We start from the raw sequence: 26,598 nt of genomic DNA, 5'->3' as shown, positions 1-26,598 counted from the left end.
TTAAAGGCAAATACAAACATGGCATGATGTGGGGAGGTTATAGGACAACCTTGGCAGTTTCTAAACTTGAGGCCCTCTTGCTAGGTGCTAGCATGGTAGCCGTTAGCATGTTAGCATTTAGGCTAATTTACTCATGCCTAAAGGCTACTAAGCACATGTCATGATGTGGGGAGGATTTAGGACAACCTTGGTACTTTCTAAACTTGAGGCCCTCTTGCTAGGTGCTAGCATGATGACTGTTAGCATGTTAGCATTTAAGCTAATTTACTCACGTTTAAAGGCAATTGCACACATGACATGATGTAGGGAGGTTATAGGACAACCTTAGCAGTTTCTAAACTTGAGGCTCTCTCGCTAGGTGCTAGCATGGTAGCCGTTAGCATGTTAGCATTTAAGCTAATTTACTCATGTCTAAAGGCAAATACACACATGGCATGATGTAGGGAGGTTATAGGACAGCCTTGGCAGTTTCTAAACTTGAGGCTGTCTTGCTAGGTGCTAGCATGTTAGCCGTTAGCATGTTAGCATTTAAGCTAATTTGCTCATGTCTAAAGGCAAATACACCCATGGCATGATGTAGGGAGGTTATAGGACAACCTTGGCACTTTCTAAACTTGGGACTCTCTTGCTAGGTGCTAGCATGATGGCTGTTAGCATGTTAGCATTTAAGCTAATTTGCTAATGTTTAAAGGCAAATACACACATGCATGATGCAGGGACGTTATAGGACATCCTTGGCAGTTTCTAAACTTGAGGCTGTCTTGCTAGGTGCTAGCATGTTAGCCGTTAGCATGTTAACATTTAAGCTAATTTACTCATGTCTAAAGGCAAATACACACATGGCATGATGTAGGGAGTTTATAGGACAACCTTGGCACTTTCTAAACTTGAGGCCCTCTTGCTAGTTGCTAGCATGGTAGCCGTTAGCATGTTAGCATTTAAGCTAATTTACTTATGTCTACAGGCAAATTCACACATGGCATGATGTAGGGAGGTTATAGGACAACCTTGGCACTTAATAAACTTGAGGCCCTCTTGCTAGTTGCTAGCATGTTAGCCGTTAGCATGTTAGCATTTAAGCTAATTTACTCATGTCTAAAGGCAAATACACACATGGCATGATGTAGGGAGGTTATAGGACAACCTTGGCACTTTCTAAACTTGAGGCTCTATTGCTAGGTGCTAGCATGATGACTGTTAGCATGTTAGCATTTAAGCTACTTTGCTCAGGTTTAAAGGCAAATTAACACATGCATGATGCAGGGACGTTATAGGACAACCTTGGCACTTTCTAAACTTGAGGCTCTCTTGCTAGGTGCTAGCATAATGCCTGTTAGCATGTTAGCATTTAAGCTAATTTACTCATGTCTACAGGCAAATACACACATGGCATGGTGTAGGGATGTTACAGGACAACCTTGGCACTTTCTAAAGTTGAGGTTCTCTTGCTAGGTGCTAGCATGATAACTGTTAGCATGTTAGCATTTAAGCTAATTTACTCATGCCTAAAGGCTACTAAGCACATGTCATGATGTGGGGAGGTTATAGGACAACCTTGGTACTTTCTAAACTTGAGGCCCTCTTGCTAGGTGCTAGCATGATGACTGTTAGCATGTTAGCATTTTAGCTAATTTACTCATGTCTAGAGGAAAATACACACATGGCATGATGTGGGGACACTGTAGGACTGCCCCAAACTTTTCAGGACCTGAGGCTGTTTTGCTATGTGTTAGCACGGTAGCCGTTAGCATGTTAGCATTTTAGCTAATTTACTCATGTCTAAAGGCAAATACACACATGGCATGATGTAGGGAGGTTACAGGACAACCTTGGCACTTTCTAAAGTTGAGGTTCTCTTGCTAGGTGCTAGCATGATAACTGTTAGCATGTTAGCATTTAAGCTAATTTACTCATGCCTAAAGGCTACTAAGCACATGTCATGATGTGGGGAGGTTATAGGACAACCTTGGTACTTTCTAAACTTGAGGCCCTCTTGCTAGGTGCTAGCATGATGACTGTTAGCATGTTAGCATTTTAGCTAATTTACTCATGTCTAGAGGAAAATACACACATGGCATGATGTGGGGACACTGTAGGACTGCCCCAAACTTTTCAGGACCTGAGGCTGTTTTGCTATGTGTTAGCACGGTAGCCGTTAGCATGTTAGCATTTTAGCTAATTTACTCATGTCTAAAGGCAAATACACACATGGCATGATGTAGGGAGGTTATAGGACAACCTTGGCACTTTCTAAACTTGAGGTTCTCTTGCTAGGTGCTAGCATGATGACTGTTAGCATGTTAGCATTTAAGCTAATTTACTCATGTTTAAAGGCAAATACACCCATGGCATGATGCAAGGAGGTTATAGGACAACCTTGGCAGTTTCTAAACTTGAGGCCCTCTTGCTAGGTGCTAGCATAGTAGCTGTTAGCATGTTAGCATTTAAGCTAATTTACTCATGTCTAAAGGATAATACACATATGGCATGATGTAGGGAGGTTATAGGACAACCTTGGCACTTTCTAAACTTGAGGCTCTCTTGCTAGGCGCTAGAATGATGACTGTTAGCATGTTAGCATTTTAGCTAATTTACTCATGTCTAAGGGCAAATACACACATGGCATGATGTGGGGACACTGTAGGACTGCCCCAAACTTTTCAGGACCTGAGGCTGTTTTGCTAGGTGCTAGCATGGTAGCCGTTAGCATGTTAGCATTTTCGCTAATTTTCTAAAGTTTAAAGGCAAATACACACTTGGCATGATGTGGGGACACTGTAGGACTGCCCCAAACTTTTCAGGATCTGAGGCTGTTTTGCTAGGTGTTAGCATAGTAGCCGTTAGCATGTTAGCATTTAAGCTAATTTACTCATGTCTAAAGGCATATACACACATGGCATGATGTAGGGAGGTTATAGGACAACCTTGGCACTTTCTAAACTTCAGGCTCTCTTGCTAGGTGCTAGCATGGTAGCCGTTAGTATGTTAGCATTTAAGCTAATTCACTCATGTCTAAAGGCAAATACACACATGGCATGATGTGGGGAGGTTATAGGACAACCTTGGCACTTTCTAAACTTGAGGCTCTCTTGCTAGGTGCTAGCATGATAACTGTTAGCATGTTAACATTTAAGCTAATTTACTCACGTTTAAAGGCTAATACACTTATGGCATGATATAGGGAGGTTATAGGACAACCTTTGTAGTTTCTAAACTTGAGGCCATCTTGCTAGGTGCTAGCAGGGTAGCCGTTAGCATGTTAGCATTTTAGCTAATTTACTCAAGTTTAAAGGCAAATACACACTTGGCATGATGTGGGGACACTATGGGACTGCATCAACCTTTTCCGTACTTGAGGCTTTCTTGCTAGGTGCTACCGCGGTAGCCGTTGGTACACCGGGCCCGAGGTTCACAGCACAGGTGGCCAGTCCATCAAAATTTCCGCGGGAATTTTCTAGTTTTTCTTCTTCTTATATCTTAATCTTCCACTTTTTGCGGGCGTAATGCGGCCGAAACACAAGAAGGACCCCCACACATGTTACACCGCCGGAAACGTGGCGCTCGGGACTACAGCGGTATTTATTTTTTGGAACGGTTTGTGTAACCATGGCGACGGTATTCGCGATAGAAAAAAAAATCTGCCACTATATTAGGGACACCCTATTCTATTTTTAGAGCAGCTCATGCCTGTGAAAAAACGAAAATTTACAGACTTTTCACAGCCTTGTAGCTCAGCCTTACGGCCACGTAGAAACGTGATTGACGGCTCATTTTTGAGATAAACTTCTCTACTCTCTCTGTGGCTAATTAGTTTTGTCGTAGGATGTTTAGTTTTCCCTCTATCTTCGTCAGAAGGAGGTGTGCGCAGTTCCAGCGTCTCCCACTCTGACTCCACTGTGGCAGGGGAGACGAAGAGAAAACTTTTTGGCTTTGCAAACAACTCCTCTTCCTGGCCACACCGTTTTAGCCAGCTCGATTTAATTTGGTGAAAACGTAGGAAATCTTGTCCCCTTTCCAAAAATGTCACTCTTATGTCTGAGAGATGTACGGATTGCCTTCTGGGCCCTCAGAAGCGAGAAGAGCGCCGGCATGTCTCCCATTCACTCCCATGTTAAAGACGCCGTCTTTTCTTTCTCCAAATCTTTAATTTTCTGTGTTTTCAACTCGTCATCTTGCGGTCGTTTCTCAACCGATATGCAAAACGAGCAGATCTATGCGAAGCCCCGACCCTCGGGCCGGTCACGGTCGTCTCGTGGTGTCGATATCTCGAATCGTTTGGCCGTAAGAAGCTTCTGTTCGACATGAGCGATTCAGCCCTCTGAGCTCATTCACTGCCATGGCCACCACCTCCTCCTCCTCACAGCCCCTCCCTTCAAAACCCCCCCTTCTCCTGACATGTGCGATTCCAATGATTCCCTTCCCAGCTGATACCATACAGCTCATTTATTATGTTGATTTTAAAAGTTAGATTTTTCTAATTAAGCACAGTGACTCCAGGCATCTCAAAGACCAAAGTATCAAAATATCAACATTTTTATAGAATCCATGATACAGCAATAAGCTGTGTTATCATCATGTCAGGAATCGATAGTTCAGTATCGACCCGCATGTCATACACTCCCTGCTCTTTAGTCCTCCATGGCAATGCAAGTGCTGCTGTCAATTGGAAAACAACACATGACATGTACAGACACCACAGCAGTGCCTGGCAACTTTCAAGACTTGATGCTATGTTGCTAGGCCCTCTTGCTAGGTGCTAGCATGGTAGCCATTAGCATGTTAGCATTTAAGCTAATTTACTCATGTCTAAAGGCAAATACACACATGGCATGATGTAGGGAGGTTATAGGACAACCTTGGCACTTTCTAAATTTGAGGCCCTCTTGCTAGGTGCTAGCATGGTAGCCGTTAGCACGTTAGCATTTAAGCTAATTTACTCATGTCTAAAGGCAAATACACACATGGCATGATGTAGGGAGGTTATAGGACAACCTTGGCACTTTCTCAACTTGATGCTCTCTTGCTAGGTGCTAGCATGATGACTGTTAGCATGTGAGCATTTAAGCTAATTTACTCATGTCTAAAGGCAAATACACACATGGCATGATGTAGGGAGGTTATAGGACAACCTTGGGACTTTCTAAACTTGAGGCTCTCTTGCTAGGTGCTAGCATGATGACTGTTAGCATGTTAGCATTTAAGCTAATTTGCTCATGTTTAAAGGCAAATACACACATGCATGATGCAGGGATGTAATAGGACATCCTTGGGAGTTTCTAAACTTGAGGCTTTCTTGCTAGGTGCTAGCATGTTAGCATGTTAGCATGTTAGCATTTAAGCTAAATTACTCATGTCTAAAGGCAAATACACACATGGCATGATGTAGGGAGTTTATAGGACAACCTTGGCACTTTCTAAACTTGGGACTCTTTTGCTAGGTGCTAGCATGATGACTGTTAGCATGTTAGCATTTAAGCTAATTTGCTCATGTTTAAAGGCAAATACACACATGCATGATGCAGGGATGTTATAGGACATCCTTGGCACTTTCTAAACTTGAGGCTCTCTTGCTAGGTGCCAGCATAATGATTGTTAGCATGTTAGCATTTTAGCTAATTTACTCATGTTTAAAGGCAAATACACACATGGCATGATGTGGGGAGGTTATAGGACAACCTTGGCAGTTTCTAAACTTGAGGCCCTCTTGCTAGCTGCTAGCATGGTAGCCGTTAGCATGTTAGCATTTAAGCTAATTTACTCATGTCTAAAGGAAAATACACACATGGCATGATGTAGGGATGTTATAGGATAACCTTGGCACTTTCTAAACTTGAGACTCTCTTGCTAGGTGTTAGCATGATGACTGTTAGCATGCTAGCATTTTTACTAATTTACTCATGTCTAAAGGCACACGTTGGGACTTCCCCAAACTTTTCGGGACCTGAGGATGTTTGGCCACGTGTTAGCACGATAGCCGTTAGCATGTTAGCATTTTAGCTAATTTACTCAAGTTTAAAGGCAAATACACACTTGGCATGATGTGGGGACACTATGGGACTGCATCAACCTTTTCCGTACTTGAGGCTTTCTTGCTAGGTGCTACCGCGGTAGCCGTTGGCGCACCGGGCCCGAGGTTCACAGCACAGGTGGCCAGTCCATCAAAATTTCCGCGGGAATTTTCTAGTTTCATATGTTATTTGTGTTTCTCAGAGATTGCTGCGCACCGTTCAGGGTTGCAGAGTCTTCTGCGGAGGAACACCTCAACTGGGATGCCTGGCAAACAACTGACGCAATTGTTACTGAGGCCACATCTGGGAGCCTGTTGAATACATGTGCATCAAGAACCTCTTACAACAACAGTATCGTCATCAAGATGGACTTGTTCCACTGTATGCGACGGCTTCTTCGTGAGTGTGCCTCAGAACATCACCCGTTATACGGCACCTTCGCACAGTTCCTGTTGGCTGCCTTCTCTGTGGTGGACCAGGAAGACCTGCAGAGGCTCCAGGATGCATACGTCTTCTGTGGCATCCAGCCTGCAAATCCCACCAAGCAGCATATTCGTGAGCACTGCAGGATAAAGATTCCTCCGCCCGGGACGCTTATTCAGAGAGTGGAAGGGGTGTTGAAGCACTTTCACCTGACCACAGATCCGAATGGCATCCCTCTTTATAAGCCCTCCATGCTAAAGTGATGGAGGATCCAACGAGTCCACATTCTGCGCGGTTGCCTCAGTGATCCTGAGGTGGAAGGGGGCATACTGTACCGCCGTGGAGGAATGATACAGTTAAACCACGTGCCAGGTGAGCGTGCAGCAGTCCCCGTCTGGATCCCCATCAGAGGCACGTCGCAGCAGGAGGGCTACCACTTTCACCAGGCCAAATGGGTGACCGGCACGCAGGTCTCCCCAGAGCTGTTCCAGGCCCAGGCCATGACAGGAGTGTGTCGCTGGAACTATCAGCATCTGCTGGACCTGAAACTGCCAGGCGTTTCTCTCCCGCCTGTTTTCGACCCTGCACTGATATGCTCCCTGAATGCTGTTTCCAGACGGGTCTTTGGCGAAGAAAAGTACCCTGCTCTTCATCTGGCAGCTGAAGACACCAGGGAGAGGTTTGGCCTGGAGTACAGGGAGCCAGAATGTTGTCCGGTCCCTTTAGACTGGGACAAACATAAAACCAAGAAGGACCCCGGCCACGCCACAAGTGCTCCTTCTCCAGGCATCCTGTCTGATCAGGGAGCAGACCCAGTGCAGCCTTCCTCCACACCTCCCACCAGGCTTTTCAGCTTCGTTCCCCACTCTGTTCACACTCTTCAAACTGCTACTGCGACTACGTCTAGTCGTGTGGCCCCTATCCCAGCATCTGACTTGGACAATGAAGCTTCTGTTACTGAGCTTCAGCCACAGCCAGGTAAATTATCTAATCATGTGTCCCCTTGTTCTAATAGTGTTGCATCTTGTTTGAACCAAATAACAAATGTGTATCTCTTGGTTTTCTTTGCCTAGAGCCCACAAGAAGATTACCCATCCAATGTTCTCCGACTGCTGCCCGCACTGGACCAGTGAAGACTGGAGGGAGAGTATTTGTGTTGGACCACAAGCGCTGGCCGTCTCCAATGAAGTCGGCAATTGACGAGCTCCTTAATAAACACCGCGGGCACGAGGACATGATCAAGCTTGTGGTTCGGGAGTATGGCACTCTTGTCCACAAGTCCAGCAAAGACCCCAACAGCATGCTGCATCCAACATCAAAATTGCATATTCCCAAATACATAAAACACAACAGTAAATTTCTCAATACATCATCTTCACTAAATACCGGCCCAGAGAAGCTGCAACATACACAGCAGCTTTGTCAGTTGCTAAGCACTACCTCTGCTGTGCCTGTCGTGACACTGCCTGCAGCTATGGTCATTCCACCACCACCACCACCACCACCTGCTCATACCCCATTGAAGCAGGAGCAACCACCTCCCGTGTCAAAAAAAAATCAAACAAAAACATGCCTGTGCTGTGGCCAACCAAAATCAAAATATCAAGGGGATGGGACATCAATACATGACTTTTATCAGCGGGGCCCTGTCAGATACTTTTATTGCTCCACAAAAGTGTTCCAAAAATATGGTGCAGAAGGTCTGACAAACCCCAAAATGCCATTTCAAGAGTTCAGTCAAACAGATTTCTTCCAGCGAGAGGTGGATGAGACAAGAAAGAGGGTGGAGGGAAAAACAGCAGAAGAAGAGGAAGAGGGAGGAATCTCCTCCACCCCCTGTCCGAAAGTGCCGGTTCTGCAGGATACAGCTAAAGCAGGGTCCGAACAGCCCCCACATCCACACTGGCTTTCCAGGGCAAGCAGGGAAGTACATCTACTGCCCTGCCAAAGTCTTCTCTATCTATAGAGAGCACGGGATGGAAAGAGAGATGAGCTGGAGGGAGTTCCAGGCCTCTCCTTTTTATGAAAAGGAGAAACAACGACACCAAAATAAATGAACATTTTTTTATTATTATTCAGAGCTTGTTATTAGTATTCTTTTTTTTTTTTTTATCTCTGAGAGTGTTTTTAAGTGTGGCATGGCAACCTGATAAATAAATATTCTTTGTTACATTGCATTGATTTTGTGTTTTATTTCAAACACTGGTATCAATATAAGCCTGATATGAATAGTTTGTAATCATATAGGGATTAATTGGAAAAAAAATGATATTGTGGAGAAGAAAATGGTGACTTGACTGATGCTTAGACGGGATTCGAACCCATGACTTCATTTCTCCGAAGTCTCTCTGTTTGTATGACGTCTATCTCGCATCCTGATTGGCTCGCAGCAAATGTCAACAACACCCGCGCGGCCTCCGCGTGACAGGCCGAGATACTGTCCACTATACTAACGAGGACTGCTGCTGCGATGATGTGGTGTCGATTGGCCAAAGGGGAATTCAGAACAGACTCGTGGCCCATGACCGTTTTTATGGTAGCTGGAGACTTTAACCACTGAAATCCATCCCGCTTATCCTCATCAACGGACTGTATTCCCCACCCGTTACCAGCATGGGGACATTCCAACCCAAGATGAGAACACATTGGACCAGGGACACAGCAACATAGTAGGTGGCACAGACACAGCTTCACATTGCCCCCACTTTTAGACCCGACTGAAAAAAGACTCTCTTGCTTGGTGCTAACATGATGACCATTAGCATGTTAGCATTTAAGCTAATTTACTCATGTCTCAAGGCAAATAGACACATGGCATGATGTGGGGACACTATGGGACTGCCTTAACACTTTTGGATCTTGAGGCTGTCTTGCTAGTTTTTTTTTTTTTTTTACCCCGGACACAGTCTCTTTGAGAGGAGGCTGCGGTCCATCAGGACCAAAACCTCACGCCACAAGAACAGTTTCTTCCCGTCTGCTGTCAGCCTCATCAACAAGTCCCGGAACCCCCCCCCCCCCCCCCCCCGACACTGTTCACACCCCACCTCTGCCTCATCCTGCCACTTTGACACTCTATATGCGTTAAATTAACGCTCAGTTTGGACTCTTAGGAAAAACAATCAGACTGCAGTTCCGGAACAACAAACAAAAAACAGACTGTGTACATATATTTATACTGTATACTGTATATTTTGTATTTTCATTTTTTAATAGATGTGTCTGCACCTACTTCACAAAAACAAATCCCCAGTCGAGGTCAGCAGGCCCCGTCTCCACTGTAAACAGTGTGGACTGGGCAATGCTTCCCTTTTCGGAGGGTCCGGACGGTTTGCCAGAACCCCTTCGAGGCCGACCAAAAGTCGTGCTCCATGGCCTCACCGAATTCCTCCCACACCCGAGTTTTTGCCTCGACAACCGCCGAAGCCGCGAACCGTTTGGCCTTACAGTACCTGTCAGCTGCTTCCGGAGTCCCACAAGCCATCAATGCTCGATAGGACTCCTTCTTCAGCTTGATGGCGGCCCTGACCTCTGGTGTCCACCATCGGGTTCGGGGCCTGCCGCCACGACTGGCACCGACCGCCTTGCGGCCGCAGCTCCGGTCAGCCGCCTCAGCAATGGAGGCACGAAATATGGCCCATTCGGACTCAATATCCCGGTCCTCCCCCGGGATGCAGGCGAAGCTCTGCCAGAGGTGAGAGTTGAAGACTCGACGAACGGGAGACTCTGCCAGACGTTCCCAGCACACCCTCACTACTCGTTTGGGTCTACCAGGTCTGTCCAGCATCCTCCCCCGCCATCTAATCCAACTCATCACCAGGTGGTGATCAGTTGACAGCTCAGCCCCTCTCTTCACCCGCCTGTCCAGAACATGCGGACGCAGGTCTGATGACACGACTGCAAATTCGATCATAGACCTGCAGCCAAGGGTGTCCTGGTGCCAAGTGCACTTATGGACATCCCAGAATTTCTAGGCGCAGCCAAGGTGTTGAGGGAATCTGTTTCAGGGACCTTAGAATCTCATCTCTGCTATCTGCAGATGATGTGGTTCTTATGGCCTCTACGGGCTGTGACCTTCAGCGCTTACTGGGACGGTTTGCATCTGAGTGCGAAGCGTCTGGGATGAGACTCAGTACCTCCAAATCAGAGGCCGTGGTTCTCAGTCGTAAAAGGGTGGAGTGCTCCCTCCGGGTTGGGAATGAGGTCCTACCCCAGGTGGAGGAGTTTAGGTATCTTAGGTATGGTCACGAGTGAGGGAAAGTGGGAGCGTGAGGTCGACAGACGGATCGGCGCAGCCTCGGCAGTAATGCGGTCGCTGTAACGGACCGTCGTGGTTAAAAAAGCTTTCAATTTACCGGTCGATCTATGTTCCCACCCTCACCTATGGTCATGAGCTTTGGGTCATGACCGAAAGAATGACATCTGGGATACAGGCGGCTGAAATGAGTTTCCTCCGTAGGGTAGCTGGACTCACCCTAAGAGATAGGGTGAGGAGCTCAGTCATCCGGGAGGGCTCAGAGTAGAGCCGCTTCTCCTTCACATCGAGAGGAGTCAGTTGAGGTGGCTCGGGCATCTAGTCCGGATGCCTCCCGGACGCCTCCCTGGTGAGGTGTTCCGGGCATACCCAGCCAGGAAAAGGCCCCGGGGCAGACCTAGGACACGCTGGAGGGATTATGTCTCACAGCTGGCCTGGGAACACCTTGGTGTCCTCCCGGTGGAGATGGAGGAGGTGGCCGGGGACCGGGAAATCTGGGCTTCCCTACTAAGACTGCTGCCCCCCGCGACCTGGACCTGGATAAGCGGAGGAAAATGGATGGATGGATGGATGGACTTGTATACTAAAATGAGATGGAGATAATTGCAATATTTGTCGGAATAGTTCTGGAACAAATGGTGGAAGGAGTATCTGACCAACACTGCTCTGAGACAAAGATGGCATACGCCAAGAAGAAACATGCAAGTTGGAGATGTGGTGATCGTCAAAGAGGAGGAGGTTCCCCGAAACGAATGGAAACTGGCTGGGATTTTTCAAGTCCATAAGAGTGACAATGGACTAGTGAGGACAGTTACGGTGTTTCACGATGCTTCAATGTCCCGCAATGGCGTGTGAATGCACTCAAGAGCAATAAATGCATCGAGAACAGCAGTAAAGGAAGCGTGAACTCTTTACTGGACCAGGTCAGCTAAGTAACAAAGACCATACATCTGCAAGATCTTCAAAGGACACGTAAAGAGTACAGCCATAGCAGAGGATGGTTTTGATCCATCGACCTCTGGGTTATGGGCCCATCACGCTACCGCTGCGCCACTCTGCTGCTGACATCTGTACAAGTACCCAGCTTTGTGCGGCTCCTTTTGAGTGTCCTCTGTTGTCAGTGAACCTCACAAGGTCACAGTTTTTTTTTCCTGATCAGGGCACCGTTTTAGGTTGGGTGGATGAGTGATCGAAAGCGCCAGATTAAGGTTCCTTACGCTCAGGAGGCACTGGTTGAAATCCCACAGCTGGCAGCTGGTCAGCTCCATTATCCACGACTGGAATGATTTGGCAGTAAAAGACTGTCAGATTGTACAAGACACCTGAACACCTTAAGAAGAAGATTAAGAGAGGTTTTGTTCTAATGAGAAGGGTTTGTTTGTTGACATTGTGACATACAAAAGAGGTACTCCCCGTCGGGGAATCGAACCCCGGTCTCCCGCGCGGCTGGCGGGGATAGTTCAGCTGAAACGAGCTAAACTTTCCCCATTCATTTCCAATGAGAGCGAAAGGCCACTATGAATGTAATATACTTTTGTCCGGGGGTGGCGCTGTGGCGTTCATCCCCACTATGGATGTAATATCCATTTGTCCATGAGTGGCGCTGTGGCCGCTTCTGCTCCACCCACCACATCCATCCTGAACTTCAGGTAGAAATTAACTCTATTAAGTGTCATTATTTCATATGTTATTTGTGTTTCTCAGAGATTGCTGCGCACCGTTCAGGGTTGCAGAGTCTTCTGCGGAGAAACACCTCAACTGGGATGCATGGCAAACAACTGACACAATTGTTACTGAGGCCACATCTGTGTGCCTCAGAATATCACCCGTTATACGGCACCTTCGCACAGTTCCTGTCGGCTGCCTTCTCTGTGGTGGACCAGGAAGACCTGCAGAGGCTCCAGGATGCATACGTCTTCTGTGGCATCCAGCCTGCAAATCCCACCAAGCAGCATATTCGTGAGCACTGCAGGATAAAGATTCCTCCGCCCGGGACGCTTATTCAGAGAGTGGAAGGGGTGTTGAAGCACTTTCACCTGACCACAGATCCGAATGGCATCCCTCTTTATAAGCCCTCCATGCTAAAGAGATGGAGGATCCAACGTGTCCACATTCTGCGCGGTTGCCTCAGTGATCCTGAGGTGGAAGGGGGCATACTGTACCGCCGTGGAGGAACGATACAGTTAAACCATGTGCCAGGTGAGCGTGCAGCAGTCCCCGTCTGGATCCCCATCAGAGGCACGTCGCAGCAGGAGGGCTACCACTTTCACCAGGCCAAATGGGTGACCGGCACGCAGGTCTCTCCAGAGCTGTTCCAGGCCCAGGCCATGACAGGAGTGTGTCGCTGGAACTATCAGCGTCTGCTGGACCTGAAACTGCCAGGCGTTTCTCTCCCGCCTGTTTTCGACCTTGCACTGATATGCTCCCTGAATGCTGTTTCCAGACGGGTCTTTGGTGAAGAAAAGTACCCTGCTCTTCGTCTGGCAGCTGAAGACACCGGGGAGAGGTTTGGCCTGGAGTACAGGGAGCCAGAATGTTGTCCGGTCCCTTTAGACTGGGACAAACATAAAACCAAGAAGGACCCCGGCCACGCCACAAGTGCTCCTTCTCCAGGCACTGTCTGATCAGGGAGCAGACCCAGTGCAGCCTTCCTCCACACCTCCCACCAGGCTTTTCAGCTTTGTTCCCCACTCTGTTCACCCTCTTCAAACTTCTACTGTGACTACGTCTAGTCGTGTGGCCCCTATCCCAGCATCTGACTTGGACAACAAAGCTTCTGTTACTGAGCTTCAGCCACAGCCACAGCCACATCTAATCATGTGTCCCCTTATTCTAATAGTGTTGCATCTTGTTTGAACCAAATAACAAATGTGTATCTCTTGGTTTTCTTTGCCTAGAGCCCACAAGAAGATTACCCATCCAATGTTCTCCGACTGCTGCCCGCACTGGACCAGTGAAGACTGGAGGGAGAGTATTTGTGTTGGACCACAAGCGCTGGCCGTCTCCAAAGAAGTCGGCAATTGACGAGCTCCTTAATAAACACCGCGGGCACGAGGACATGATCAAGCTTGTGGTTCGGGAGTATGGCACTCTTGTCCACAAGTCCAGCAAAGACCCCAACAGCATGCTGCATCCAACATCAAAATTGCATATTTCCAAATACATAAAACACAACAGTAAATTTCTCAATACATCATCTTCACTAAATACCAGCCCAGAGAAGCTGCAACATACACAGCAGCTTTGGCAGTTGCTAAGCACTACCTCTGCTGTGCCTGTCGTGACACTGCCTGCAGCTATGGTCATTCCACCATCACCACCACCACCACCACCTGCTCATACCCCATTGGAGCAGGAGCAACCACCTCCCGTGTCAAAAAAACTCAAACAAAAACATGTCTGTGCTGTTGTCAACCAAAATCAAAATATCAAGGGGATGGGACATCAATACATGACTTTTATCAGCGGGGCCCTGTCAGATACTTTTATTGCCCCACAAAAGTTTTCCAAAAATATGGTGCAGAAAGTCTGACAAACCCCAAGATGCCATTTCAAGAGTTCAGTCAAACAGACTTCTTCCAGCGAGAGCTCGATGATACAAGAAAGAGGGTGGAGGGAAAAACAGCAGAAGAAGAGGAAGAGGGAGGAATCTCCTCCACCCCCTGTCCGAAAGTGCCGGTTCTGCAGGATGCAGCTAAAGCAGGATCCGAACAGCCCCCACATCCACACTGACTTTCCAGGGCAAGCAGGGAAGTACATCTACTGCCTCTACTACTAAGTCTTCTCTATCTGTAGAGAGAACGGGATGGAAAGAGAGATGAGCTGGAGGGAGTTCCAGGCCTCTCCTTTTTATGAAAAGGAGAAACAACGGCAGCAAAATAAATGAACATTTTTTTTTTATTATTCATAGCTTGTGATTAGTATTCATTTTTTATTTCTGAGAGTGTTTTTGAGTGTGGCATGGCAACCTGATAAATAAATATTCTTTGTTACATTGCATTGATTTTGTGTTTTATTTCAAGCACTGGTATCAATATAAGCCTGATAGTAATCATATAGGGATTAATTGGAAAAAAAATATATTGTGGAGAAGAAAATGGTGACTTGACTGATTTTTAGACGGGATTCGGACACCTGACTTCATTTCTCCGAAGTCTCTCTGCTTGTCTGACATCTGTCTCGCATCCTGATTGGCTGGCAGCAAATGTCAACAACACCCACGCGGCCCGCGCTTGGCAAGTGAGAATTCTACCACTGAACCACCAATGCCACGTGGGGACACACTGTAAGAGAAAAAAAATTCAACTGTCAAGTGGATGAGCCTCTGCAAAGTGGTGCTGAATGACAACACATCACAATGTCATACTCTTTGGATTCAAGCACCTTCTGGCGTAATGAGATCCACAACAATCATGTCAGCTGTGGATGCAACGTCAATTCGTTCTTGAAGGGCAAGTGACAAAAAGAAGTACATGGTTCACAAATCAGCTGCCAAAGTTTCACTGACCAAGCACCCAGGCACTGCTGGGATTTGAACCCAGGATCACCTGTTTACTAGACAGGCACTTTGACCAGCTTAGCCACAGTGCCAGCAGTTCATCTGGTACCAACACAAAAACAGTTCGCCAGTGGGGAAAAATGTTCATACAAGGGAGGGAGTCCAAAGTCCAACACATGTGTGAATTGAGAGTCCCTGGGTGGGCTCGAACCACCAACCTCTCAGTTAACAGCCAAACGTGCTGACCAATTGCGCGACAGGGAGTACAACAGCATGACTGCAGTCAGGTTTCACTAAGTGCTGTCCACCTTAACTCTCGGGTGGTCCGGTCTGTTACGTTTCAGGTGTCATTCTGAATACTGCCCTTTCGCAGGAAAAGAGCCTTTGTACTTTTTCAACATGAGCTCTAAAGAAAGGTACAAGCTGAGATATACTGCATTGGCCGGGAATCGGACCCGGGCCTCCCACTTGGCAAGCGAGAATTCTACCACTGAACCACCAATGCCACATCGGGAAACACTGTCGGAGAACAAATTAAATTGTCGAGTGGATGTGCCGCTGCAAAGTGGCGCTGAATGACAAAACATCACAATCACAACACACGCACGGGATGCCAGGGGAGGCCGAGTACTAACAGAGCTGAGCGAGAGGGCATAAGAAAAAAAATTGTGACCTTGTGGTGGTTACCCGACAGCACCAAGGATATGTCGCACGTCTGATGCGGAATGCATGCCAGGTGATGTTCATCTAGCGAGCGGACATTCTTGTGGGGGACAAGCTCAACAGTAGGAATGTTGAGAGAACTGACCAGTCCGCTATCAATGAAGTTCTCGTCCGCCCCAGAGTCAATTAATGCTGTGGTAGGAGAAGCTTCCCCCGCCCAGGATATCGTACCTTCCACCTGAAGTCGGCCCGCCAAAGCGGATGACGCAGCCGGTGTGGTTGGAGCGGGCAGTGCCAGCAGCTAGGGAATATCCCTGGTGGAGGAAGAGCGTTGGCGTGCTGGGCGAACTGGACAGCGGGAAATTGTGTGTAGGACTCCCACAGTACAGGCACAGCCACAGGCGTGGACGGTGACTCCTCTCCACTGACGAAAGGCGACTGGCTCCCAGTTGCATGGGGACGACACTCCCGACGTCATCAGACGGCGCTCCGTGTCACGGCTGGTGTGTGTTGCTTTTTGTTGTTTTCTTGCCTGAAAGGACTTCTCGCTCGACCCAATTTTACTCTTGGCGAAACACTGATTTTTTTTCGCTAGACGTGGACAATATGTACACGAATATCGATACCAAGAGGGGCCTAGAAGCTGTCAAATACATATTTGATGAATACCCTGACAGGACAAGACCCCAGAAACAACTTTTACAATTATTGGAAATTAACCTCACTGGAAATGATTTTGAATTGTTGAATTGTTTGAATTGTTTGAATTGCTTGTTGTAGGCGACCTGATGAGACCACCACTCAGCATGTGACATGTGCGAGAGACTAGTCCGGGCGGGACCGGTGCAACTCATACTTACCTGCCAGGGGAGATACCATGATCAAGAAGGTGGTTCACCCAGGGCGAGGCTCAGCCATTGCACATGGGTTGAGCTGACCTCTGCGAATTCCCCAAATGCGGGAATCTCGACTGCTTAATTTGTGGTAGTGGGGGACTGCGTTCGCGCTCTCCCCTTATCCCGTGTTTAAAACAAGAGGCAGGCACAGCACCGTGCCGAGCTCCTTGGCTTGCGAGTGCAGCCAGACCGAGCAAGAAACGACCAGCCCAGCACTACCAATGCTTGCTGGAAAGGTCTGCCCGTGCACGGGAGACAACCAACCAGCCGTGAGGCCGATCTGCTCTCAGTCAGGAAACCTCAATGAGAAACAGCGAATTTGAAGCAGCAAGAATGAGCAATCCGCACCTCTGAGTAGGAGTTCATGGTTCTCACCTAAAAAAGGATAGCTTATCGCCGTAATCGTGTTGTTGTTTGTATTCTGTGTTTTGTCTGAGTCACGGCTGGTGTGTGTTGCTTTTTGTTGTTTTCTTGCCTGAAAGGACTTCTCGCTCGACCCAATTTTACTCTTGGCGAAACACTGATAATCCAGAACATAGCCTTAAACTGCAGGTGCATTAGTTGGAGGGCTCGTGGCCACCTGGTCACCTGAACAGCGACTTGAATCCCGGACACTCAGATCAAAAGTTTATTGTTCAGGTGATTGGCTCAACCTTTGTCTTGTCTGACCATTAACTCTTTTTGTCCAGAAGATATTAGGCTTGTCCATGTGGGCAGTTTAAGACCTCCGTCGATCTTGGAGGTGGCAATTTCGGGACAGGGGCTTCTTCATCTCTGCAAGGTCAAGTACAGTATGCCAGAAGATTTTGCCTTGTGAGTTGTCCTCATTCATCAAGCGCCTGGATAGCTCAGTTGGTAGAGCATCAGACTTTTAATCTGATTGTCCAGGGTTCAAGTCCCTGTTCAGGCGGAGAAGTGTAGACCCCACATTACCAGCATGGGGACATACCAACCCCAGATGAGAACACCCTGGGCCAGGTACACAGCAACACATGTGGCAGAAACACAGCTTCACCCTGGCCCCTCTTTTAGCCTCTACTGAAAAAGCGGAACACCACCTTTGCAGCTGAATCGCTCAGTCGGGCGAGTGCGAGAATTAAGATTTAAAGGTCCGTGGTTCAAGCCTGGGTTTGAGCACAATCCCTGTTTACGTTGCGACTTTGCCAATAGTTTGAAAATGCTTATTGGCAGGCTGAAAGGACCTTAACTTCATTCATCAAAGGGCCACCCCTCCAGACAACGTTAGAGGAGGTTACAAGCCAAACCTGTCAAGCCGTGATTGTGATTTCATGTTTTGTTGAAGAAAAGCCCATAATTTGTGGAACAATTTTCCCTACAAGGGAGAAACATTTGTCGATTTGGACAATTGTCAATATGCCCCCACTTTGGACACATCATCTTGTGTCATTGTTTGGCAACTGCTTCACCAGTCCCCTTAAAGGGCTCACCCTTCATAGTGTAGTGGTTAGCACGTTTGCCTTACATGCAAAAGGTCCCTAGTTGGAATCTGGGTGGAAGCAAGGCCGTTCAATTCCTTCTTTCACAAAAAAATCAAGGTGACAAATGGGAAAAAGGATATGTGCTTGATCCCTGAAGGTGTGTACACGGGCATCTGTCCCCAGTTTGGACACACAATCCATATTTCCCGGATGACTGATCGGGTGCGTCACTGGCCTGCACGAAGGGGCTTATAGGAAGGAGGTGGCCGCTGTGGTGTCGTTGCATGCAAACAACATCCTCATCCTTGACACAGCGAAGACCAAGGAGGAGAATAATCGTGGATTCGGTCCGCTTACACTGGCAGGATTTCACCAGTCCTGTTGAAAGCCTGGCCACTGGTGTGGTTTCCGTCATGCAGTGGTTCGCCTAACACTGAAGACACTCCTTTGCCGGCGCTGTGGCTTAGTTGGTCAAAGTTCCTGTCTCGTAAACAGGAGGTCCTGGGTTCAAATCCCAGCAGTGCCTTGCATATGTGTTTCAGCGACTCCATTTTTTTCTCTCCAACATTTCAAGTAAATGTTTTGAATCAGACGTCATGTTCTGTTGAAGAAATATCCATCATTTCTGATGTCATATGTAGCATAAATGTCATATGTACTACAATGCTCTCGACAAAGGCAAAAACATTGTGCATTTGGACATTTGCGGGGCTAAGAAAACAGACCACATTAGCAAAACAAAAGAGGTTCGGGTCTAACATTTAAGGGAAGCGCTCTACTATCTGAGGTAATTCCCCTGCTGCTGCAATGTTGGCAGGGAAGGTCCAGTCACAGAACTATTTTGGTTCCTTTGCTGGAGTACGTCAAAGTGACACTGTCTCTGCCTTGCTGAGTGCAGACATAAAGCAGTCCCTGGTGGTCTAGTGGCTAGGATTCGGCGCTCTCACCGCCGTGGCCCGGGTTCGATTCCCGGTCAGGGAATTGACATTTGGGTAGGTTTTTACTGGAGCTAGGATTTGTCTTCGGCCTCAGTCGAATGGTTGGGGTCATCTTGAAGCACAAACCGTTGTCATCCTGAAGCGACTGACAACAGAAATATAAAGAAAACATGGACACACAATGGACAACACAATAAGACAAGGTCCTCGACTGAGAATGCTGTCAGGACTGGGTTTAGGGTGAGACAGAGCATTTGTCGGATGCTCAGGGATAGATCCTTGTTAGAATAAAATGTAGATAGAATGAATATAGCATCAGTTATCACCCTTATATCCATTTGCTTAGACAATAGAAAGAGTGTTTGAATGTGCTGAAGAAGAAATGTTCCTGTGACCCTGATCAGAGACCCCCAGCAACCCCCAGGTCCTGGAGGTGCCTGGATGCGCCAACCGCAACCCTGCAGATGTTCACGTTAATCCTGCAAGAACGTGTCAAGATAAGAACTCATAAAACAATAAAAGTAATTCCTCTCACATACACACACATACACATAGAGAAACAAATACAGCTCGTGCAACTGCCACCCCTAGAGTTGCATGACCATGTAGTAGGGACCCCCGAAAGAGAATAAATAAAGAGGAGTTTGAACTCAGTGGAGCGGCATGTCACTGGGTATGTGGTTTCACTCTCATCGCTGCGAGTAACTTTGAATATTGTTGTCTGTCTCTTCTGTATTTCTGCATTTAAGTGTTTTTACAAGTGTCACAGGAGTTTGAACCTGACAACCCACTGACTCACAACGACCTTGCACATCTACACGTGTCAGGGTTCAACATATTGGCCTCTCATGTTACATGGTGTGACTAGGGACGTGGAGTCAGTACTTCAGTCTCCGCATTGAACGTCTGCAGCAACTGCCCTAAGCCACTTGCTGCCGCTGCCTTAGCTCAGAATGAAGTCACAAGAGTGCCATACACACTGACTCCTTGAGATAACCAGAGTCCTGTCTCTGAATTTGGACACAGGTCAAGTGGCTGGGCTTGTTGTGGGCGACCTGATGAGACCACCACTCAGCATGTGACATGTGCGAGAGACTAGTCCGGGCGGGACCGGTGCAACTCATACTTACCTGCCAGGGGAGATACCATGATCAAGAAGGTGGTTCACCCAGGGCGAGGCTCAGCCATTGCACATGGGTTGAGCTGACCTCTGCGAATTCCCCAAATGCGGGAATCTCGACTGCATAATTTGTGGTAGTGGGGGACTGCGTTCGCGCTCCCCCCTTATCCCGTGTTTAAAACAAGAGGGAGGTGCAGCACCGCGCCGAGCTCCTTGGCTTGCGAGTGCAGCCAGACCGAGCAAGAAACGACCAGCCCAGCACTACCAATGCTTGCTGGAAAGGTCTGCCCGTGCACGGGAGACAACCAACCAGCCGTGAGGCCGATCTGCTCTCAGTCAGGAAACCTCAATGAGAAACGGCAACAAGACAGAGAAAGGGGCATCGGCAACCATTTCGATTGATCTGAGTCTAAAGTTCAAGGTTTGCTCGCAGGCAAATTTGAAGCAGCGAGAATGAGCAATCCGCACCTCTGAGTAGGAGTTCATGGTTCTCACCTAAAAAAGGATAGCTTATAGTCGTAATCGTGTTGTTGTTTGTATTCTGTGTTTTGTCTGAGTCACGGCTGGTGTGTGTTGCTTTTTGCTGTTTTCTTGCCTGAAAGGACTTCTCGCTCAGCCAAAGCAAAGCCAGGTAAAAACGTAATCATTTGTCCCTTTGTTGGAATAGTTGCATCTTGTGCCTGTAGTGACACTGCCTGCAGTGATGGTTATTTCACCACCACCACCTGCTCATACCCCGTTGGAGCAGCAGCAACCACCTCCTGTGCCAAAAAACTCAAACAAAAACCATGTCTGTGCTGTGGCCAACCAAAATCAAAACATCAAGTGGATGGGACATCAACCACGACGTTCATCAACAAGGCCCTGTCAGATAATCTTATTGCTGCAGAAGGTCTGACAGACCCTAAGATGCCATTTAAAGATTTCAGTCAAACAGACTTCTTCCAGCGAGAGGTGGATGAGACAAGAAAGAGGGTGGAGGAAAAACAGCAGAAGAAGAGAAAGAGGGAGGAATCTCCTCCACCCCCTGTCCGAAAGTGCCTCTGCAGGATGCAGCTGAAGCAGAGCCGGAAAAGCCCCCGCATCCACACTGGCTTCAGAGAAGTACATCTACTGTCCTGCCAAAGTGTTCTCCATCTATAGAGAGCACAGGATGGAAAAAGAGATGAGCTGGAGGGAGTTCCAGGCCTCTCCTTTCTATGAAAAGGAGAAACAAAGGCGGCAAAATAAGTGAACAATGTGTATATTCATTATTCATAACTGCTTACATGTAGATTTTTTTATTATTATTGAGAGTGTTCTTGAGTGTGGCAACCTGATAAATAAATATTCTTTGTGACATTGCATTGATTTTGTATTTTATTTCAAGCACTGGTATCAATATAAGCCTGATAGGAATAATTTGTAATTATATAGGGATTCATTGGAAAAAAATAATATTGTGGAGAAGAAAACTGTGACTTGACTGCTGGCTTAGACGGGATTCAAATACCTGACTTCATTTCTCCAAAGTCTCTCTGCTTGTCTGACATCTGTCTCGCATCCTGATTGGCTGGCAGCAAATGTCAACAACACAAGCGCGGCCCGGCCAACGCTCTGACCAATTGCACAGAGACTACATCAGCATCAATGCAGTAAGGTTTCAATAAGTTTCTACTTCTGACAGAAATGTGCAAATACTCAAGTGCTGTCCACCTTAACTGTCAGGTGGTCCGTTCTCTTACTTTTCAGGTGTCATTCTGAGTTCTGCCCTTTCGCAGGAAAAAGAGCCTTTGTACTTTTTCACATGAACTCTAAAGAAAGGTACAAGCTGAGATACACTGCATTGGCTGAGAATTGGACCCAGGGCTCCCGCTTGGCAAGCGAGAACTCTACCACTGAACCAACAATGCCACATGTCGGAGAAAAGTGGCTGAGCCTATGCAAAGTGGCACTGAATGACAAAACATCACAATGTCATACTCTTTGGATTTAGCTCCTTCTGGCGTAATGGGATCCACAACAATCATGTCAGGTTTGGATGCACCGTAGACTCGTTTTTGAAGGGCAAGTGACAAAAAGAGGTACGTGGATCAAAATTCAGCTGCCAAAGTTTCACGGACCAAGCACCCAGGTACGGCTGGGATTTGAACCCAGGATCTCCTGTTTATTAGACAGGCACTTTCACCAGCTAAGCCATAGTGCCAGCTGAGCATGTCAACCTGGCAATGCTGCCTTTACTCTTCTAGACAGTAACTGCTTGCAACGTTGAGACGACGCCATTTGTCGTGTGTCATTCGGTCAGCAGGTGGGGAATCCCGTATATATTTGGCACCGATACAAAGGGTTTACCTATTGGGAAGAATGCAAGGGCTCTCCAAAAGAGTCCAACACAAGTGTCATACGAGGGTCTGGAAATGGTCCCTGGGACTGACACAAATAACTAGGCTGTTAATCTGGACTAACATAACATAATACCCACATGGGAAACAAAACGCAGAGTGTGTGAATGCCTTTTAAAAAGGCCTCTGGAGGGTCAGGGTGGCCGAGTGGTCGAAGGCACTGCCTTCAGGGTGCAGTCTCGAATGAGGCGTGGGTTCGAATCCCACTCCTGACAGCTTCTTGCATCTTGAAGTGGCGTCACCCTTCATTCCAGAGTGGCCGAGGCTGTTACTCCTGGGCAGTAAACCAGGGGTGCTTTTCAAAATGTCTGCTGCTGAAAAGTGTGCAAAGAAGACCTGTTGTATCCCGGGGTCTTGCATTTCTCCTGAAAACAGGCTTTGTATCTCAAAATGACCTCTGATAAAAAAGTATGGAAATACCAGTAGAGGACTGCTGGAATTGGAACCAATGAGCCCCTCTTTGCTAGACATGTAATTTGACCAACTAAAGCATCGTGCCTGTGAAGCATGCAAACTTGACTTGAATGGTGCCTTTAGTAGAAAAGGAAATCCTGTGCATCTGGCACGGACACAAAAACAGCTCACCAATGGGGAAACATGTTCATACAAGGGAGGGAGACCAAAGTGTCAATTGTCACCAGTGAAACACCCTCGAGAGGTAAACAAAACAGCATGTCAAAGCAGAGCGTCAACAATCCTCTCAGTCACCAAGACTGCAAGGAGCAGATCAATGGGGGCAGTGGACCCCATTATCCTCTACCCAAAATTTAGACCACGAGTGCAGAGAATGCGGACCGTGAAGGAACAACAAAAGCCCCCGTCGACAACACCCTGCCCCTCATAACCCCCCGGCCCCATAACCAACAGCGCAGAACCCAGTGAACTGCGAAACACCCCCATCAAGGCAACCAACCGACCAGGTAAAGGTAAAGAAAACAGCATGGCACGGAGAATGCGGTCTGTTAAGGATGAGTTAGTCGATTTTAGCTGGAAACATTTGATGCAATGGTGTCCTGTGGTCGATTAGCTCAGTTGATCAGAGCGTGGTGCTAATAAAGCCACGGTCATGGGTTCACCCCCGTACTGACCACTCTTCTTTATCTGCTCCAGGAACAACAAAAGCCCACGGCAAAAACCCATCGGGCCCCATAACCAACAGCGCACAACCCAATCAACTGCGAAACACCCCCATCAAGGCCGCTAACTGACCGGGGAAAGGTCAAGAAAACAGCATGGCAAAGCAGAGCGGTGGCAAACCTCTCGCGCACCGTGACTGCATGAAGCAGATCAATGGGGGCGGCCACCCCATTGTCCTCTACCCAAAATTTAGACCCCGAGTGCAAAGAACGTAGACCGTGAAGGAACAACAAAAGCCCACGTCGACAACACCCCGCCCTCGTAACCAACAGGGCCCCGTTTCACAAAGCAGCTTAAGTGAAAACTCGGAGTATGTTAACCCTGAAATGAGGGAAACTGTGAGTTTTCCGTTTCAAAAAGGGAGGTAAGTCAAACCAGAGACAGAGGAGTAACTCCAGCCTGTTTCACAGAGAGAGGTAACTTAACCTCGGTGTCAGTTACTATGGCAACAGACTCTGTGAACATAACCTGGTCGGGACCAGGTTTTCTTCAATGAACCTCGAGTTTCTTTCTGTCTCCGCCCTCTTACGCTACACACGGTGTGATTCATTCATTGCCGTGCGTGTTTAAAGCCAGTTTGGATCACCATCACCAACAGCAGTAAAATAAACAGAAAGACAAAAAATTTTTTATTTGGTCTTCTTTATTTCCTACAAATAAGAAAAAAAAATGGTTTCTTACTTTTTAATTGTTACAATCATCAACACAATTCACCTATGACCATGCACCCACCTCTAACTTGTGTTTTAATAATTCAATTTCCAGATCCGTTTTAGTTATCTGGCGGTCCAGCAGCACCATTTCATTTTCTGTTTTTTGTACTGTTTTTAATAAATGCACTTTGTAGATTTCTTTTAGTGGTAGCTGGGAACACATAAGGATGACATTATACAGTTGCACATGAATTCCACTGAATTAACCTCTGGAATTTACTGAATATCTCACTGTGTCAATCTGTGCTGTGGAGGTTGAGGGACCCTCTTCCTGCTGCCCAGCCATGCTCTGTTAAAATGGATAAGAATCCGTTAATACTTCAGTGTAGGCTAAAAGTCACTATAATCCACAAAAGCATGTAAAGACATGTGAATGGAGAGGAAATCAGTAACATCAAGATTTTACCTCTGTAGGCCTCTCGGGCTCCCTCTCAGACACCACAGAGAAGGCAGCAGACATTGTGGTCCCATCATCTTCATCATCCTGTTTAGAGTGTTGTGTTTCACTATGCTATACTTTAAATATGGCATAATCTCTGGACTATTGGCTACTTACAGTTAAAGTGGCACATGGATCCACTAGACCAAGTACGCCTTCAGAATCTGTTGAGACAAAAGAAAAACACATGAAAGGGAAATTAACATTGAAATATAGGCCCCAAAAAAGTTTGAGGCCTAGGCCTATTACATCTTATCAAAGCTGGTGGCTCCTGTGTAATCATGTCCGAGGATGAGGTCCCTCCAGGGATCCCCTCTGCGACTGGCCTCCCGACAGTCTGACTCATGGCCTGCTCCTCTGCCTCGGTCAGACGTGGTGGGGGTGGTCCTCCGCCAGTTTTGCGGGCAGATGCCCGCTTTCTGTTGGCTGAGTAGAAGTTAGATGTTGCTTTTCATATGTCTGATTTAACTGTATACAGGTGAGGACATTTATGTGTGTGAAAACAATATTATGTTGGAGATAATGCACACTGAAACAGCCGCTGAATGATATTTAGTGGTAAACATGATTAAAAAGAGGCACCCTGACTGTTATGCTGAGGGCTTACCTGTTTGAACAATGTTTTTATATTTCATCTTCAGCTGCTTCCACGTTCTTTTTTCGCCGGTGGGATTACATCTAAGTGACATAAATTGTAGCTATAACACCATTCTACTTGTTTGCATCTGTAGCCTAATATTATTGTGATTACATAAATGTATATAATAAATTTAAACTTACGCATTGACTCGAGCAGTAATCTTCTCCCACGCCGACTCGCGTTCTTTCGCTGCTGCAGCCGTGTTGCTTTCAAATTCGCCGTATGACCGCATTAATATATCCAGTTCCAGAGGACTGAAATATGACGATCTTTTCTTATCACTCGTTGCCATGGTGAATCGAGGGAACGGGGCTCCATTGATCAGGAGCACTCGTGGTGCACGCGCTTAACTCAGAGTGAACAAACTCTGTGTTGATTGAACCAATTGAAATCACCTGTTCTGAAACCCGTAACTCAGAGTTTCCTGTCTCAGAGTAGATCAACTCAGAGTTCAGGGTTAGACTCCAGAGTTGGTTGAACCTGCTTCGTGAAACGGGGCCCAGAACACCAGGAAAACCTATCCAAGGGTCAATGTACGTCAGGTTGGAAGCGTCGAACCAGGGTGAGGTTGACACACCTTGTCTGGTCCTCAGGGCGTCCGTGGCATGAAGTGAGACCCTACGGAAGTAGCACTATGCACTAGGCGCTCCGCATCAATTGACAATACTGTTATTGGAGGAAGGAAAGAAATCAGGGCACAAACTTGTATACTAAAATGAGATGGAGATAATTGCAATATTTGTCGGAATAGTTCTGGAACAAATGGTGGAAGGAGTATCTGACCAACACTGCTCTGAGACAAAGATGGCATACGCCAAGAAGAAACATGCAAGTTGGAGATGTGGTGATCGTCAAAGAGGAGGAGGTTCCCCGAAACGAATGGAAACTGGCTGGGATTTTTCAAGTCCATAAGAGTGACAATGGACTAGTGAGGACAGTTACGGTGTTTCACGATGCTTCAATGTCCCGCAATGGCGTGTGAATGCACTCAAGAGCAATAAATGCATCGAGAACAGCAGTAAAGGAAGCGTGAACTCTTTACTGGACCAGG

The 26,598-nt window shown here is 47.1% G+C and overlaps 1 long non-coding RNA gene and 8 other non-coding genes across 9 annotated transcripts; 6 read left to right on the top strand and 3 right to left on the bottom strand.

The window, feature by feature from the left end:
• Nucleotides 1-15,199: 15,199 nt before the first annotated feature.
• Nucleotides 15,200-15,273, bottom strand: trnat-agu (transfer RNA threonine (anticodon AGU)). Its single transcript has one exon. It is a non-coding gene; the product is annotated as a tRNA-Thr (tRNA).
• Nucleotides 15,274-15,615: 342 nt separating this feature from the next.
• On the bottom strand, nt 15,616-15,686 carry trnag-gcc (transfer RNA glycine (anticodon GCC)). The gene has a single exon. It is a non-coding gene; the product is annotated as a tRNA-Gly (tRNA).
• Nucleotides 15,687-16,696: 1,010 nt separating this feature from the next.
• LOC131130317 (U1 spliceosomal RNA) lies at nt 16,697-16,860 on the top strand. The gene has a single exon (XR_009130016.1). It is a non-coding gene; the product is annotated as a U1 spliceosomal RNA (small nuclear RNA).
• Nucleotides 16,861-17,577: 717 nt separating this feature from the next.
• Nucleotides 17,578-17,650, top strand: trnak-uuu (transfer RNA lysine (anticodon UUU)). The gene has a single exon. It is a non-coding gene; the product is annotated as a tRNA-Lys (tRNA).
• A 532-nt stretch (nt 17,651-18,182) lies between these two features.
• Nucleotides 18,183-18,260, top strand: trnav-uac (transfer RNA valine (anticodon UAC)). The gene has a single exon. It is a non-coding gene; the product is annotated as a tRNA-Val (tRNA).
• Nucleotides 18,261-18,631: 371 nt separating this feature from the next.
• On the top strand, nt 18,632-18,705 carry trnat-cgu (transfer RNA threonine (anticodon CGU)). The gene has a single exon. It is a non-coding gene; the product is annotated as a tRNA-Thr (tRNA).
• Nucleotides 18,706-19,088: 383 nt separating this feature from the next.
• On the top strand, nt 19,089-19,160 carry trnae-cuc (transfer RNA glutamic acid (anticodon CUC)). Its single transcript has one exon. It is a non-coding gene; the product is annotated as a tRNA-Glu (tRNA).
• A 1,079-nt stretch (nt 19,161-20,239) lies between these two features.
• On the top strand, nt 20,240-20,403 carry LOC131130315 (U1 spliceosomal RNA). The gene has a single exon (XR_009130014.1). It is a non-coding gene; the product is annotated as a U1 spliceosomal RNA (small nuclear RNA).
• A 3,983-nt stretch (nt 20,404-24,386) lies between these two features.
• On the bottom strand, nt 24,387-25,845 carry LOC131129762 (uncharacterized). Its single transcript, XR_009129886.1, has 6 exons — nt 25,688-25,845; nt 25,515-25,585; nt 25,025-25,333; nt 24,875-24,952; nt 24,701-24,757; nt 24,387-24,619 (listed from the first exon to the last, which is right to left on the bottom strand). It is a non-coding gene; the product is annotated as an uncharacterized LOC131129762 (long non-coding RNA).
• Between the last annotated feature and the right edge of the window lie 753 nt (nt 25,846-26,598).

The sequence above is a fragment of the Doryrhamphus excisus genome, chromosome 5, assembly GCF_030265055.1.
Source record: "Doryrhamphus excisus isolate RoL2022-K1 chromosome 5, RoL_Dexc_1.0, whole genome shotgun sequence".
Taxonomy (NCBI): domain Eukaryota; kingdom Metazoa; phylum Chordata; class Actinopteri; order Syngnathiformes; family Syngnathidae; genus Doryrhamphus; species Doryrhamphus excisus.
The sequence above is the reverse complement of the archived record's forward strand: the minus strand, read 5'-3'. Positions and strand labels throughout refer to the sequence as shown.